Source organism: Crotalus tigris, unplaced genomic scaffold, assembly GCF_016545835.1.
Source record: "Crotalus tigris isolate CLP2741 ecotype Arizona unplaced genomic scaffold, ASM1654583v1 scf7180000024219.118220, whole genome shotgun sequence".
NCBI classification, from domain to species: domain Eukaryota; kingdom Metazoa; phylum Chordata; class Lepidosauria; order Squamata; family Viperidae; genus Crotalus; species Crotalus tigris.
This window is the reverse complement of record NW_024100432.1, coordinates 67,347-82,017: the sequence shown is the minus strand read 5'-3', so window position 1 is coordinate 82,017 and position 14,671 is coordinate 67,347. Positions and strand designations below refer to the sequence as shown.

The 14,671-nt window shown below is 38.0% G+C and overlaps 1 long non-coding RNA gene across 1 annotated transcript; it reads left to right on the top strand.

Annotated features, from left to right (window-relative positions):
- Positions 1–2,725: 2,725 nt before the first annotated feature.
- Positions 2,726–14,188, top strand: LOC120299058. The gene is made up of 3 exons (XR_005554316.1): positions 2,726–5,216; positions 10,080–10,206; positions 14,110–14,188. It is a non-coding gene; the product is annotated as an uncharacterized LOC120299058 (long non-coding RNA).
- Positions 14,189–14,671: the final 483 nt, after the last annotated feature.

Sequence of the window (14,671 nt, the reverse complement as noted above, 5' to 3'; positions counted from 1 at the left end):
TATTCTATTCAGGAGGGATTGAAGCATTTCCAACTGTAAATAAGAAAGCTATACAGGTTGCCAGAATATTTCTTAAAGAAATTATTCCTAGATTTGGTTGCCCTTCTAGGATTTCATCAGATAATGGCCCTGAATTTGTACACCAAATCAATCAGGCTTTAGCCCAAGCATTAGGAATTAAGTGGAGATTTCATTGTGCTTTCTGCCCTCAATCGGCTGCTAGAGTGGAAAGATCCCATAGAACAATTAAAACACTTATTACCAAATTTTGTTTGGAAACTCATCTACATTGGCCAGATGTTTTGCCTATGGTTTTGTATGCAATCAGACTGGCCCCCCGCACTAAATTACAACTTAGTCCTTATGAGCTCATGTTTGGCCGTCCTCCTTGCCTGTTTAAACCTGACAGTCAAGGATGGCCCGATTTGGCACATAAGGGGGGAGTAGATCAACAGAAATTGTTACATCAGTTACAGCTTCATAATTTGGCCGTTTCAAAATTGCGCCATTATATGATGGAACAACAACCCCCTCCAGTAGTTACAGCAACACATGGGTTCAAGCCTGGAGATAGAGTGTGGGTAAAGCACTGGAAATCAGATCCCTTGAGCCCAAGATGGAAAGGACCGTATACTGTTGTCATGTGGTCTCCTTTGGCAGTGAAAACCCTGGAAGGAAAATCTTGGATCCATTGGAGTAGAGTGAAAGCAGCTGCACCTGCAGATCCGGTGACCTACAAGGTGGACAAGACTGACAAGCCTTTGGTGTTGAAATTTACAAGAAATACAGCAACAGGTTCCCAAGACACGGTGTGATCAACAACCTTGCTGAGACACCCCAGGAAGCTGTCTCTCTACGCACGGTGGAAGATATGAGGATTATACAGCTCGTAATATTTGTTAATTATTTAATATGCACACACATTCCTACACAAATCAGTACAATGGCTACACGAGAGGTCATAATGCAGAAACCCTCTAATAAAGAATTATTGAGTAGCACACACCAAGAAAGCGCAGAAACACAGGGAAACCAAGGTTGTCAAAACTGTATCAAAACTACAAAACAAGGAAACAGATAACCAAGACTTTGATTTACCATACAGTTAAACCAGAAGGGTGTCAAGATAGTTCTCCTGACTCTTGTACATACAATAGAACTACATATAAAGTTTGTAGAAAAGGTGTCCAATATCAGTGTTATAACCCGAAGTCTGATCCTGATCGTTGGGCCTTACAAATCAAAACACATAGAACAAGAACTAGCTATAAGGACCAGGCACTCTTAGGGATCTCCCAATGGAAATCCAATCCACACTCCAGTTTTAGCGTCACCTTTGATGTTTGCAAAGCAGCTAATTATTGGACTCCAACATATGGTTGTGGAGGGATCGGTAATATTCACAACTTTATCCCAAAACATAAATACTTGTGCCCACCAGATGGATGTGCGGTCAAATGTAAGTGGTGGTCATGTATTAAGTGGCATACCCAAGACCCAAAAGAGATAGACCACATCTTGTTTGAAAAGAATGAAACAAAAGCAGATTCCTGTGGAACGGATAACTGTAATTTGGTGACTCTCACAGTCAAGAATGGCAGTTGGTTCCTAGAACAGAATAGGTGGGAAGGTAAGAAATGGATGTTTGGGATAGGAATAGATACAAATGGCTATGACCCAATGTCAGAAATAGAAGTCAAAATTATAACTGCAACCAAAATACCAGAACAAAAATCATTATTTTGGTCATATTATGAGGAAATGGAGAACCTACATATTCCTGAAGTATCTAGACATGTAACCAATACCTTTGTTAAGTTAGCAGAAGACATTGCTCATACTTTAGGCGTGTCTAACTGTTTTGTGTGTGGTGGAACAAACATGGGAGAAAGGTGGCCATGGGAGGCACAAGAGTTAAATTATACCAAGGTACTGGAAATGTCTAAAAATAATAATTTAACCTATACAAGTGGGAAAGATGGTGATTGGGGTCTCACTTCCAACTTGGTAGGACATGTATGTTACTCAAGAAACAAAACAGAATCTTGTGTAGCAGTAGGTGACCTCCTATGCACAGGGACATGGGAAGATGGTAAATGGTGGTCTAGAACCAATGAGACCACTGCTATGGATTTTGGAATTAACAAGGCTGCTATAGCTATGAAGGTTTGTAGGCCTGACAGTTTTGTTAATTCTAGGATGTATTTTAATTCCTTACTTGATCCCCTGTCTTATAGCCATGATTCGGAGAATCTCAGAAAGTACAGCCCAATTAACAGCGAAACATGAAACAATGTTAGCCTTATGGGAATATAAAATGGTACCTTCAGGAGATACGGAATCAGAGGTAGAATAATGGAAGTTTAAGCTGGAAAACTTCCAAAAGGGGGGAGTAAAGTGGGAAAGAAATAGAATAACATAGAATAAAGAAGAATAAAGTAAAATAATAATGATGATGATGAAAAATCACTAAAAGCAAAAATCATGTGTCTGCATAATCTCTGAAAGAAAGCTGTGTTAGGCAAAAGCTGTATTAACAGTACGTGAATGACCTAATGCATATTTAGAAACATTGTATAAAAGTAAAAACTGCCTTCATTGTATTCCCATGAGAAATGGACCTAAACGTGTGAGAAACTATCTGAATGTTACACAAAAGTAGATTCCATATACAATGCTTCCTTTGTTCCTGAGAGAAAGAAACCTATAAAGCTTTAATTCAGACCCTCCCCCTTGTTCAGAAATTTGCTGATTGTTAAGTCACTTCTGAACCTTTTTGCGCAAAAATAAAGATCTCTCTTTCACCCATGGAATTTCGTAAAAGCCCTTTATTTTTTTAACCCAACATCCTTCTTTAGGGCCACAACAGGGCTGAAATTCCTCCAGGTGGTGGGCCTGGACTCATAAAAAATATATATATGGTGACTGAACATAGACAATCAATGGGGGAGGTAAGCAGAATTGTAAAATCTTTTCATCAAATTTTAGTGTAAAAATTGACTTCAAATTCAGAATTAGCACATCAATATACCCTAAAATGGTCCATTTTAGTGAAAAGGGTATTGATACTATTACTTTAAATTCACATGGAATCATAGCAATAAAGATATTATAATAGGAATGTGCATTAACAGATTTCCCCTTCTCTCTAAATTTGAAAGCTCTTCGTGAGAAAATTGAAATAAATATTTGATGCAGTCTGCTTTAAATTATTCATAGAATTTAAAGGCCACCTTCCTCTAAATGGTGGTGTTACTTTAGGCCAGTCACTTTCTCTCAGCCATTAATGACTGGAAAATACACAAAAACAGAACAGGTAGCAATCAACTTGAATTGTTTTGTAACAAAAGACAAGGGTAATATTATAATTTGTTATTGTAAAACAGCTTCAGTCATCTGCATTTAGCATAGGCAAGCTAACTGCAGATAATGGAAAATGCAATCCAACAACTCTCAAGGCCTAATAGCTCTTGTAGATACATACATCTGGAGAGAACCTAGTTTAAAATGATCTGAAACAGAAGTAGATATTTATTCTGAACACTACAGGCAAAAGGGCATAAAATAGGCCTTCAGATTCATTATTAACATATTCAAAGATTAAATTTCAGGTTAAGAAAGAAGTTTATTTCTTTCTTTTAAAGAAAATACTTCTTATCAAATAACAAAAACAAAAAATAATTATCAAATTTCAAGAAATTTGTTTACCTATATTACTAGAAACATCTTCACATATATTTATATAAAAATCATTCATGTAAACTCAATAGGCAATATGAATACATATTAGAAGGTGACAAAATAATAAAACAGAACTTTATCTATTTTAATTACGGTAAGGACCCTGTTTAGTATAATGATTATGGTCTGGCCTAGAAATCCTGAAAACTGATTTTAGGCCTCCTTTAGGCATGAAAGCCAACAGCCTTCCAATTTTATTGATGTATCCAGAAATTGGGAAAATATATGTGGTAATAAAGAAGATGGAACCATAGTTCCACATATTTTGTCCAACCCTACTGTGTTTTTATAAGAATATAGATGAACATAGTGTATAAATGCAGACTCACTGTGTGCAGAGATCACTGTGCAAGCCCCAGAACCCAGGAAAAGAAGAGAGGAGTTGACACAGTTTGTGTCCAGGATGTGAGGGGCCGAAGTTCATTTGAAAGTTAATTTGAACTGGATGAGCATGTGCCAGCATTGGACATTGTTTGAAATGCTGATTTTTCAGTCAAACTCTATTCTAGAAATGTCTGTAACAATCAGACTGCTTTGCAACAGCTGCACTTTTTGCTGCATAAATATATTGTGAGAAATCACACTCCAGTAGCATTGAGTCTCTTGGGGTTTGTTTGCTCCTCTCATAAAAACACTTTTTTTCAGAAAAGGAGTTCAGGAGGATGGGGCTATACCCTGATCAAAGCTTAAAGGTCAGTAGCCATTTTGTTTTTGACTCAGTTCCTGGAAGGGGAAGGCAGCCATTTCATCTACCATGAAGGGATCTGAGGATAGGAGAGCAGTCTGAACAGACATGTGTCAACCTGTCAAGGTTCTTTTGCAGTGTCAAGACATGAGGGGGGAAGGTTAGAGGAAGAAGAACAGATTTGGTTCAAAATCATTAATATGAGAGGCTAAAGGTTTTGGGCCCACAAGTCCTTTGACTCTGGTAAAATATAGGTAATGACCCTGAACATGACTATCTTGCTTGGATTCAAGGTGCAATTTGCTTCTTGTTGGATGTTTTAATTTTCTAATGTCAATTTTGCAAAAGATTCCTAAACAGTAGATGAAAATGAAACTTACACAATAACTTCCCCTACCTATATTTCCCATCTATGTTTATAGGACTACATTTTGTCAGTGATTTATAAAGACTTAATGTTTTGTAAACTTATTTTTTTTATAAAATACAGGTCTTGTACGTTCACTTGAATAATCCCTTGATTTCTTCCATTATAATGGATGATTATGTTTTAGACTGGGCTAGTAAAATAGTCTTTATTCTGTAATCTGCCAACAGATCAGCAAGGCCCAGCTATGTAAAGCACATTGTAAACATTAGACAGGAGAAAGAGGAAGATACTCAGGGAAGAGAGAACACAGAGAAAGCTTTGGAAAAAGAACTTGAGCCTCAGGAATCAAGAAAGAAAAAAACTACTCAGCTATTTAATAATTGAAAGAAACAAATCCAGAATTCCTATTGTTAGAAAGAGGTAAGCAATAAAACAACCAAGGCAATCTGGTATCTGGTAAGCAACAAAAGTTTATTTGTATTTGCAAATACCAGTACACGTGACATAGACCCAGATCAAGGCATGCAACAGTTTTTATAGCCCTTACCCCTCCCCCCATGCTCAGTACTGTTCTGGTTTTCCATTGGCTGGATACTAACAAGCTCCAAACCAATCCAGAGTGCCCATGAACAAAAACTCCCTACCAACATGTTATCACTAATCTTCTTTTGCTTTTCTTGCATAAATTAGTTATTTTTGGAATAACTTTGATTTTTATTAACCCATTTTAAACTTGAGCTAATCTCTATTTCTGTTTTGTTTTGCTGAGGAGTTAATGCTATCACACCCAGCAGTAGCTTGTAACTCCAGAGCCAGTTAAAAAGGCCAGTTCAAAGAAACTGTGAATACCTGCTGAGTTATACCTTCCTTCCTTCCTTCCTTCCTTCCTTCCTTCCTTCCTTCCTTCCTTCCTTCCTTCCTTCCTTCCTTTTTAAAGCTCTGTAAATCTTTAGTATATACCCCCTATACTATACCTGGGCTCTCTTTTTCAGACCTAACAAAGAACAGAAAGATGTTTTAATATAACAAAGAACTCTTCTTCAGCTAAGAGTGTCTTCTTCCCAGGAAATGTCTTGGAGGAAAAAAGTTCTAAGTTAAAGAACAATCCTTGACAGATTGTACTACATCCCCGTCTTTGGAGAAGTTTCACTAGTTGGAGACTCCTTTTCAGACCTGACAAAGAATAGAAAGACGTTGTAATAGAAGTTAAAAAGAACTCTTCTGCAGCTAAGCTTGTCTCCTTCCTAGGATGGGAAGGATAATGGCTCATTTGTTTTCACATTTCTTAAAACAGAAGGAAGTTTTAGACTAATTTTCCTCAACCTCAGCAACATTAAGGTGTTAACTGGAAGCATTGCTGGCCAGGGAATTCTGGAAGTTGACACCCACACAGCTTAAAGGCTTTGTGATTGACAAACATTGCTGTAGATAAACTGTCCTCTGATAAATGGCTATCATGAGCTGCAATCTATTGGAGAATTTGTTTTTCTCCTGGACAAATTAAACCAAATATCACTGCATTCCAATTTGCTTGCATATAGCTAAGGCTAGGAATTTCAAGAGGTCTCTTAAGCAACTATGAAGCACAATCATTTAAATAAATTTGATATAGATATTCAATAGCAGTAGCACTAGGACTTATATACTTCTTCATAGTGCACTACAGTCCTTTTAGAACCTATAATAATAATAGTAGTAGTAGTAGTAGTAGTAGTAGTAGTAGTAGTAGTAGTAGTAGTAATAATAATAATAATGGGACCTTGGAGGTCATCTAGTCCAACCCCCTGCTCAGGCAGGAAACCCTATACCATTTCAGACAAATGTCTGTCCAGTTTCTTCTTTAAAACTTCCAGTGTTGGAGCATTCACCACTTCTGGAGGCAGGCTGTTCCATTGGTTAATTGTTGTAACTGTCAGGAAGTTTCTCCTTAGTTCTTAGTTCTGCCTTCAGGCGCCTTGGAAAATAGCTTGACTCCCTCTTCTTTGTGGCAGCCCCTGGGATGTTGGAATACTGCTATCATGTCCCCCCTCATCCTTCTCTTCATTAAACTAGACATACTCAATTCCAGCAGCCTTTCCTTATATACTTTAGCCTCCAGTCCCCTAATCATCTTTGTTGCTCTTCTCTGTACTCTTTCTAGAGTCTCAATATATTTTTTATATCGTGGTGACCAAAACTGGATGCAGCTATTCCAAGTGTGGCCTTACCAAGGCATTGTAAAGTGGTATTAATACTTCACGTGATCTTGATTCTATCCCTCTGTTAATGGAGCCTAGCATTGTGTTGGCCTTCTTGGCAGCTGCAGTACACTGCTGGCTCATATTTAAGTGATTGTCCACTAGGACTCTGAGGTCCCTCTCATAGTTACTACTATTGAGCAAGGTACCCCCTATACTATACCTGTACACTTGGTTTTTCTTGCCTAAATGTAGAACCTTACTTTTTTCACCATTGAATTTCATTTTGTTAGATAGTGCCCAGTGTTCAAGTCTGTCCAGATCCTCCTGTATCTTAAGCCTATCTTCTGGAGTGTTGGCTATTCCTGCCAGCTTCGTGTTGTCTGCAAATTTGATGACTTCCCCATCTATCCCCTCGTCCAAATCGTTGATGAAGATGTTGAAGAGTACTAGGCCAAAACAGAGCCCTGGGGCACCCCACTACACACTTCCCTCCATGTAGATGTGGTTCCATTGAGGACCATACGCTGAGTACGACTGGTCAGCCAGCTACAGATCCATCTGGTGGTGATGCTGTCCAACCCACATTTTTCTATCTTATCAAGTAGTAGTTGTGATCTACCCTATCAAATGCCTTACTGGATGAAAACAAGCTCCAAACTCTTGCCGTCCCACTTAGTTATTTATAATCCCTCAATATTCTTTTCAAGCTCTTTTTGATTTTCTATTATCTTCCTACCTTTAACTGCTTGAACAGTTGGAAAAGCCAAGTAGGAGTAATCAAGAAGCAGCGTTGTGACAGGACTGTCTTAGGACTCCTTTGATCTTTGCTATGTATAGTTGCTCTCTTTTGCTCTGTTCTGCATAGTAACTACACAGCATAGCAGAAATTCAACAACTCTGAAATACTGAAATTCTTGCTCTTCTCAGAAAAGAATAAGGATTCTGGATCTATTATAATAATAATAGCTTGACAAAAGTTGAACAGACCAATGAGAAGACTATGTAGTTTTATAAGCTCATTGTAATATCATCTTTTATTACTTTTCTATCTATAGAAGTTCAGGAGAGGAAGAGGGGGAGGAAGATGAAGAAGACTGATCATACTTTTGTGACGGAGTTATATATTATCTAGAGCACTGTACAAATACTATTAAATATATCACATTATTTGACCTTTTTATTCTTATCCTGAGGCTTAAAAATATTTCAGAATACCTATTCTCCCATCTGAAACAACTGCAATTGTATGTTGGGCTAAGGTTCTTATTACTCATAGCCTTAGTTGCTAGCAATGATAAAATTGGTAGGATCCTGGTGCCAGAAGGAGAGGAAGTGAGGGGGGGGGGAGATGAAGAAGATTGATCATACTTTTGCAAATACAGTTGTATATTACCTAGAGCACTGAAGAACTTTCTATTGTTGTTTATAATAAATATTATTAAAAACATTATTTGATAGGTGGAACAGCATGGTGGCCTACTGGTGAAGATGCTCGTTTACCACCCAGAAGGTTGAGAGTTCAATTCTAGGTAGCAGCAGATGTTATACAGCAACTGTATTAAATGCTGAAAGGGGAAGACAGCCATTTCATCTAATTCAGGTCATGAAGGGGTCTGAGGGTACTAGGACAATCCAAATAGATCTGTATTCCAGTGGTAGGATTCAAATATGTGAACAATCGGTTCTCTGTGTGGATGCTGCTTCTGGATGTCTATATTCTGGGCCTGGGCAACAAAAAATTAGCTACCAGTTCTGCCGAAGTGGTGCAAACCGGCTGAATCCCACTACTGCCTGTATCCAAAGATCTAGTCTTCCTAAGATTTTGCTACTTATTTTCCTGGCAAAGACTAAAAGAACTTTTGGCTAGAAAGACTTGGCTGTAATTTGAGTTCCTTGAATTTAACAATTTTTAAAGGATAACAGAGGCTTTGGCTGCCAAATTCATTCCCTCTTGGAAGTTGGGGGGGGGGCATCAGTTTGTCTAGTTTTTGGGTGATTGGCTGTTATTATATCTTCAGCTTCTCAGTATGAAAAGGGGATTTGGGAGTGCAATGGGTGATTAAGAGGTTGGATGAAAAGATGGTGTAGTTTGTGTCTAAAGATACCAGTGAGGTTATGGATTTACTTAAGGATTAGATGGGATTCCTGTTACAGAGTTCCCTATGTATAGGAATCTCCCTGACCCTGCATATGATGCCATATGCAGACTGACAGTGGAGTTCCCCAATCTTATTGTTCTGGAGGACTTCATCCTGCCATCCATGTATCAGACAAGGGCTGGGAGTTCATAGTCATTCTAACAACAATGCACTTGATCCCTTATTACAAACTCAAACTACAGCAGAAGCATATGATGGACCCAGTCTTTGCCCCACGGGTTATAGTACAGCAATCTCTTGTTTTGAACAAATAATTCCCTGTTAATCCCATTTTTTTTGCAGTAAATTTACACCCTTTCTGCTGGAATTCTAGACATATTCAAAAAGTCCGCTCTTGGTGCATAATGGAACCACTTGGGTTTCAGATGGAAGGGGTTTTTCTCTGAAACTCTGATATATGGTATAAGTTGGTGATTATAGTTTTAGGTTAGATCATACCTATGCAGACTCACTGTGTGCAGGCCCCAGTGTATTTTATGGGTTACTGAGAAGCTCTAAAGGATGTAGCAGCAGAAGAGGTATTTCTGCTGATTATACTTAATTGTATTTCTCTGTTCATGGCCACCTAAATGAAGCTGTTCTGTCCCAGTGTCTAGACACTGAACGGGAAGGGGAGTCTAGATAGTGAAGAACAGGTTTGGCTCAAAACCACCAAGACTGAGATGCTAAAGATTTTGAGCCCACACAATTTTGTGTTTCATAGGTAACATTTTAGGTCAGTCCAGGAGATTGTTTTGAAAATTTAGAGGGAAAGACAACTGCTGGAAAAAGAATGAAATTGTATGCAGAAGGAACCCATTATTGTAGTCTGGCACTTTTCTCAAACTATACAGTAAGCATCAAGATGTTGGAATGTTTTTAAAGTGCACTGTATTAAAAATCTGTGAGGATTGAAAAATTCAGCTTTTGCAAAATATCAAGGTTTTCCTTCCCTCTCTTCTCAGGTAACTGAATTGTCATTTTTACAGCTGGACCTTTTAGGAGAAGAGGAAACCTTGTGCAATTTTAACATGGATGGAAAATAGCAGATTATTGACCAAAAATCTGTTTCCTTCTTGCTGACCTGGAAAGGTATCCTATTTGGCATGGAAACTGATTCTTCATGTTTTTAGAGCATTTGGGTGGTGAACCTGCCAAATGCACGCTCTCAATCAGAAGATAGCATCCTTCGAAGAAAAGACTATTTGCCTATTTATAATTAGTGTTGATTGAAAAGTCAGTATTTATTTTTCTGATTTTTATATTTTTCTAAAAAAAGATTTAATGATTTCTCTCATGGTATGATCCACTGTAGCGATAAATTCAGGACAAATCTGGATAGGGAGTTTGTTGCAGCGTGTTTTGATGAAACGCATAAACTGGGCAATTATGTTCTTGGAAACCTCATCTGGAAAGATAGTTGCCAACTTTTTTTGCCACTCAGATTCAAAGTCATAATGCCGAAGAAGAAAATTATTAGTGGTTGACAAAAAATCAAACGAAGGGGGAACAGAGGTGGTTTGTTCATGATGCTCCCAATGTGTCTCATTAAACAATATTATATAAGGTGAGAGTTCATCAGTAGGAATTTGGGAGTTGCTTCCTCCAGTTATTAAGTGGCTGAGCGGGTTTTCCTTTCTGGATTCCTCAGACTCAACTTCTTTCTTGATAACTTTCTCTGTGTTTTGTTCACTTGGAGTATTTTCCTTTTTTGCCTGCTCGGTGATTATAATATGTTTTACATGGCTGGGCCTTGCTGATCTGTTGGTGGACTTCAGAACAAAGACCACCTTACCAGCCCAGTCCTTATCACTATCCTCCACTACAATAGAAGAAGTCAACGGAGGGAGCTCTGTTGGAAGATGTAAAATGGAGCGCTTTTGTAAGGAATGACCTGATGCTCGATGAAGCCTGTTAAGGGAAGAAACCTGCTGAGGCTTCCCTATTTCTTCACCCATAGTATGTGAAGTAGGTTTTACTTGCTCTCTGGCAAGTTTTCCAGTAGTTTTTGCAAACCCTCACCTTTTTCTTAGGAGTTTAACAAATTCTGTTAGATTTTTTCCAAGCCAATGGTCTCTCTGTAATGTTTCCTGATTGCTCTTTAATCGTTCCAGAGGGCTTTTACCTGAAGTAGGTTTTATTTGTTCTCTTGCATTTTTCCCAGTGGTTTTTGCAAATCCTCGTCTTTTTGTTAGGAGCCTAAGAAATACGTCTTCTCCTGTTGGATGTTTTCCAAGCCATTGACCTTTCTGTACTGCTATATAGTGGCTCTTTAACCTTTCCAGATGGCTTTTAGTTTTCAAGCTGATTTTAGCAGAGGGTTTTGAAATTTCTTTAGCCAATTCCTCTTGGATTGCCAACTCGTGAGTTTTCTCTTCATATTCTATATTTTTTGCTTTGGGAGCCACCTGTAGCCACCTCTTATACTTTAGAGGCACTAGTCCCCTTGCCCACTTCCCCCATTTTTCAGCCACTGCAACTGAAGCAAGTTTCCCTTGCTCTCCTGCAGGATTTCCAGTGGTTGTTGCAAATCCTCGCCTTTTTGTTAATAACCTAAAAAATAGGACTTCTTCCCTTGGATTTTTTCCAAGCCAATTATTTCTCTGTACTTTTTTCTTATGGCTCTTTAACCTTTCCAGGTGTCTTTTAAACCTCAGGCTGATGTCATCAGAAGCTTCTGAAATTCCTGTGTCCAGAATAAGCATATTATCCAGACCAGCAGAATTGGTAGTCTTTCTGCAGTTAATATTTGAAGCTGGGCATAGATTTGGGACTCCATCCAACCTCTTAAGAGGTATCACTAGGATCCCAACTAAGAAAAGTTGTGTGTAGCAGAGATGGCAACCCATTCTACACATCTCCTTTTGCTCATTTGACCCCAAAATGAATGCCTTAGAGTATGGCAGCCAACATTAGCGGTCACTCTTTGTGGTTACTAAGCAACCACATGTCATTCCATATGGAGGCTTCAGGAGAAGGCCATGATATTCCAAGGATGCTGTTTGGTTGTGACATCATTTTACCATAATTGCTGATATCATAGAATTGCCAGAACCATGGCAACAAAATAGGTAGAGGTCTCTTTTTTATATGAGTTGATTTTATGAGATCACTCAAATATTTGCATTTTGGGGGGGGGGGTCAGCATCACAGTGGGGAATATCATATATTTCAAAGGGAAATCAGATTGTAAGACCTGGCTATCATTCTCCAGCTACTAAAATACATTATTGCAAATTACGTAAAGCTAGAAAAAAGGGGGATATGTAGTGAGGGAGGAGGGTATAGGAGCACTTAGACTTATATACTGCCCCTTAGTGCTTTACAGAACTCTCTGAGTAGTTTCCAATATCAGCATATTGCCCCCAACAATCTGGCTCCTTGCTTTACTGACCTTGGAAGGATGGAAGGCCATTGAGCCGTTCCATATCAAACTCCCGACTGTGGGCAGAGTTAGCCCGCAATAGTGCATATAAGATAAGCAGAAGAAAGCAGATAAATTATAAACAGAAATCCCTGTGCAACATTCAGCTATCTTCCTTCCACTCAAATTTATTTATTATCTTTGTGTCACATTGGAAGCAGCCAAATTTTGCTTATATAAGTACCATCTGTGGGACAATTTACAAGACCCACAGTAAATCTAAAAACATAAAATCAACATTGAGAATATTAAAAATGACTATTCGGGAAAAAGATGCAGTAATAGCAAAAAATGACCCTAAATAAGTTAAAATGTTTTCCAGAACAGCTTGTTATTTAGAATATTAATATTAATAAGGCTAAAATAAGGAAGTATGGAGTATTTTTTCTTTTGAAATGTAAGGATAAAAGTTGTGGTCTTAATTAACTACTTTTAAAATAATCCATAGCCCTGTGTTGTGTTGTGTTGTGTTGTATTGTGTTGAGTGGTTGAACTTTTCTGATTTTCATGAACCCTGATTGGCTAGAAAATAGGCTAAATGAAGAAATAAATAAATAATATTCTTTGAGCACAAGAAGGAGCTACGAAGATATTTAACTCTGAGCTGGAATCTGTGGTCAAATCTTTGAAAAGTCCATACAGAAAATCATAAATCAGTTAGGGGTCAAAGATACTAATTACACAGAGGATATTAAAAAAAGAACAAGAGACACATTTAGGTATAGAAAATCACCAACCTACTGTGTCAACTCTACAAATGTGTGTAATGCAAATAATTTAACTGTACCTTTGGAATACAAATCTGACACCAGCTTTTATTATGATGATGGTTTGAATATAACCCTCCCAGTGCAACTGAAAGAAGAGTGCCAAGTAAACTCACAACTCCTAAGAGGTTACTTTTGGGACTTTTTCTTCATGGATACTTTGAGAAAAAAAGATATGATAGACATCTTGGAGAAGGAAACTTTATTCTGGGGATTTACTCCAGGTTAATCTACAATGTCTAACAATTCAACTTTGAAATATTTTTTCATATATATAAATAAGGCTAAGAATTTCTTGAAGAAAAGAGGCCAATAGACACTCTTGAGAAGAAAAAGATTTCATTCTATGAAGATAAGCTGGAGGGAGTGACTTAAATTTAATGATTTAATTAGTTAGGATGGATTTTTATAAGTTTGATATATGTATTAAAAGAAAACTTTAAGGTAGTTTTGTATGTATAAAATGAGTTTGTAAATGCATGTCTTGCTGAATAATCTCTGAAGTTTGTAAAATACTATTGATTAAATTTGAAAATAAGAGAAGAAAAAGATTTACTCCATGAGGATAAATTCGAGGGAGAGATTTGAATTCATTGAGCTAATTGGAGTTAATTGAATGAAAGCTCTAATATAGTATTGCGTTTTGGGTTCTGAGTTTAAAATGAAGAGGGTTTTTTTTCCCCTTTACATATAATACTTGAGTATTTTTTAAAGTTAGTAAAATATCAAAACTAGAAAAAGTGTTTTCTCCCTTTAGAGTTAAAAAAAAAATGAAATAAAATAGAGGATTCTCTTAATATCCAGAGACAACTACCGTCCTTCTAGAGGACGCTCAAGAAGGATCAGAAGTGGATCCCGAAGAAGAGGTGGATAGACTTTACCAGCCAGCTGAAAGGAGGCAGAAGGACAGTCCGGACAAGGCCCCAGCATCTCTTCAATGCTTCAGATGCAAAGGACGCCACAAGCGAGCTGACTGCAGGTTCCGATCCGCCATTTGCAGAGCGTGTGGCAGGCAAGGCCACATTGCATCCATCTGTTTGGGTCGCCAGAAGGTCAAACCTCGTGAAGAATTGCGTCTGAAAGGTACCAGGGTCCCCAGCCAACATAGGGTGGGTTTCTGTGAATCACGCAGAAGTTATTTTGAGGACAGGGACACATAAACCCCTTAAGAAAAAGCTTTCCCTTAATGTAAGGCTGCAAGGGGTTCCCTTATCAATGGAGTTGAACACTGGGGTCCGTTCTTTCCATTATTTCTATTAACACATTCAAAACGATATGCAGCAGCAGTGGCCTTTGAGTTAAACTCAGGCCATCGAATCTAATACTTACAGATTTTCTGAATTCTACGGTGTGTGTTAAGGGGGAG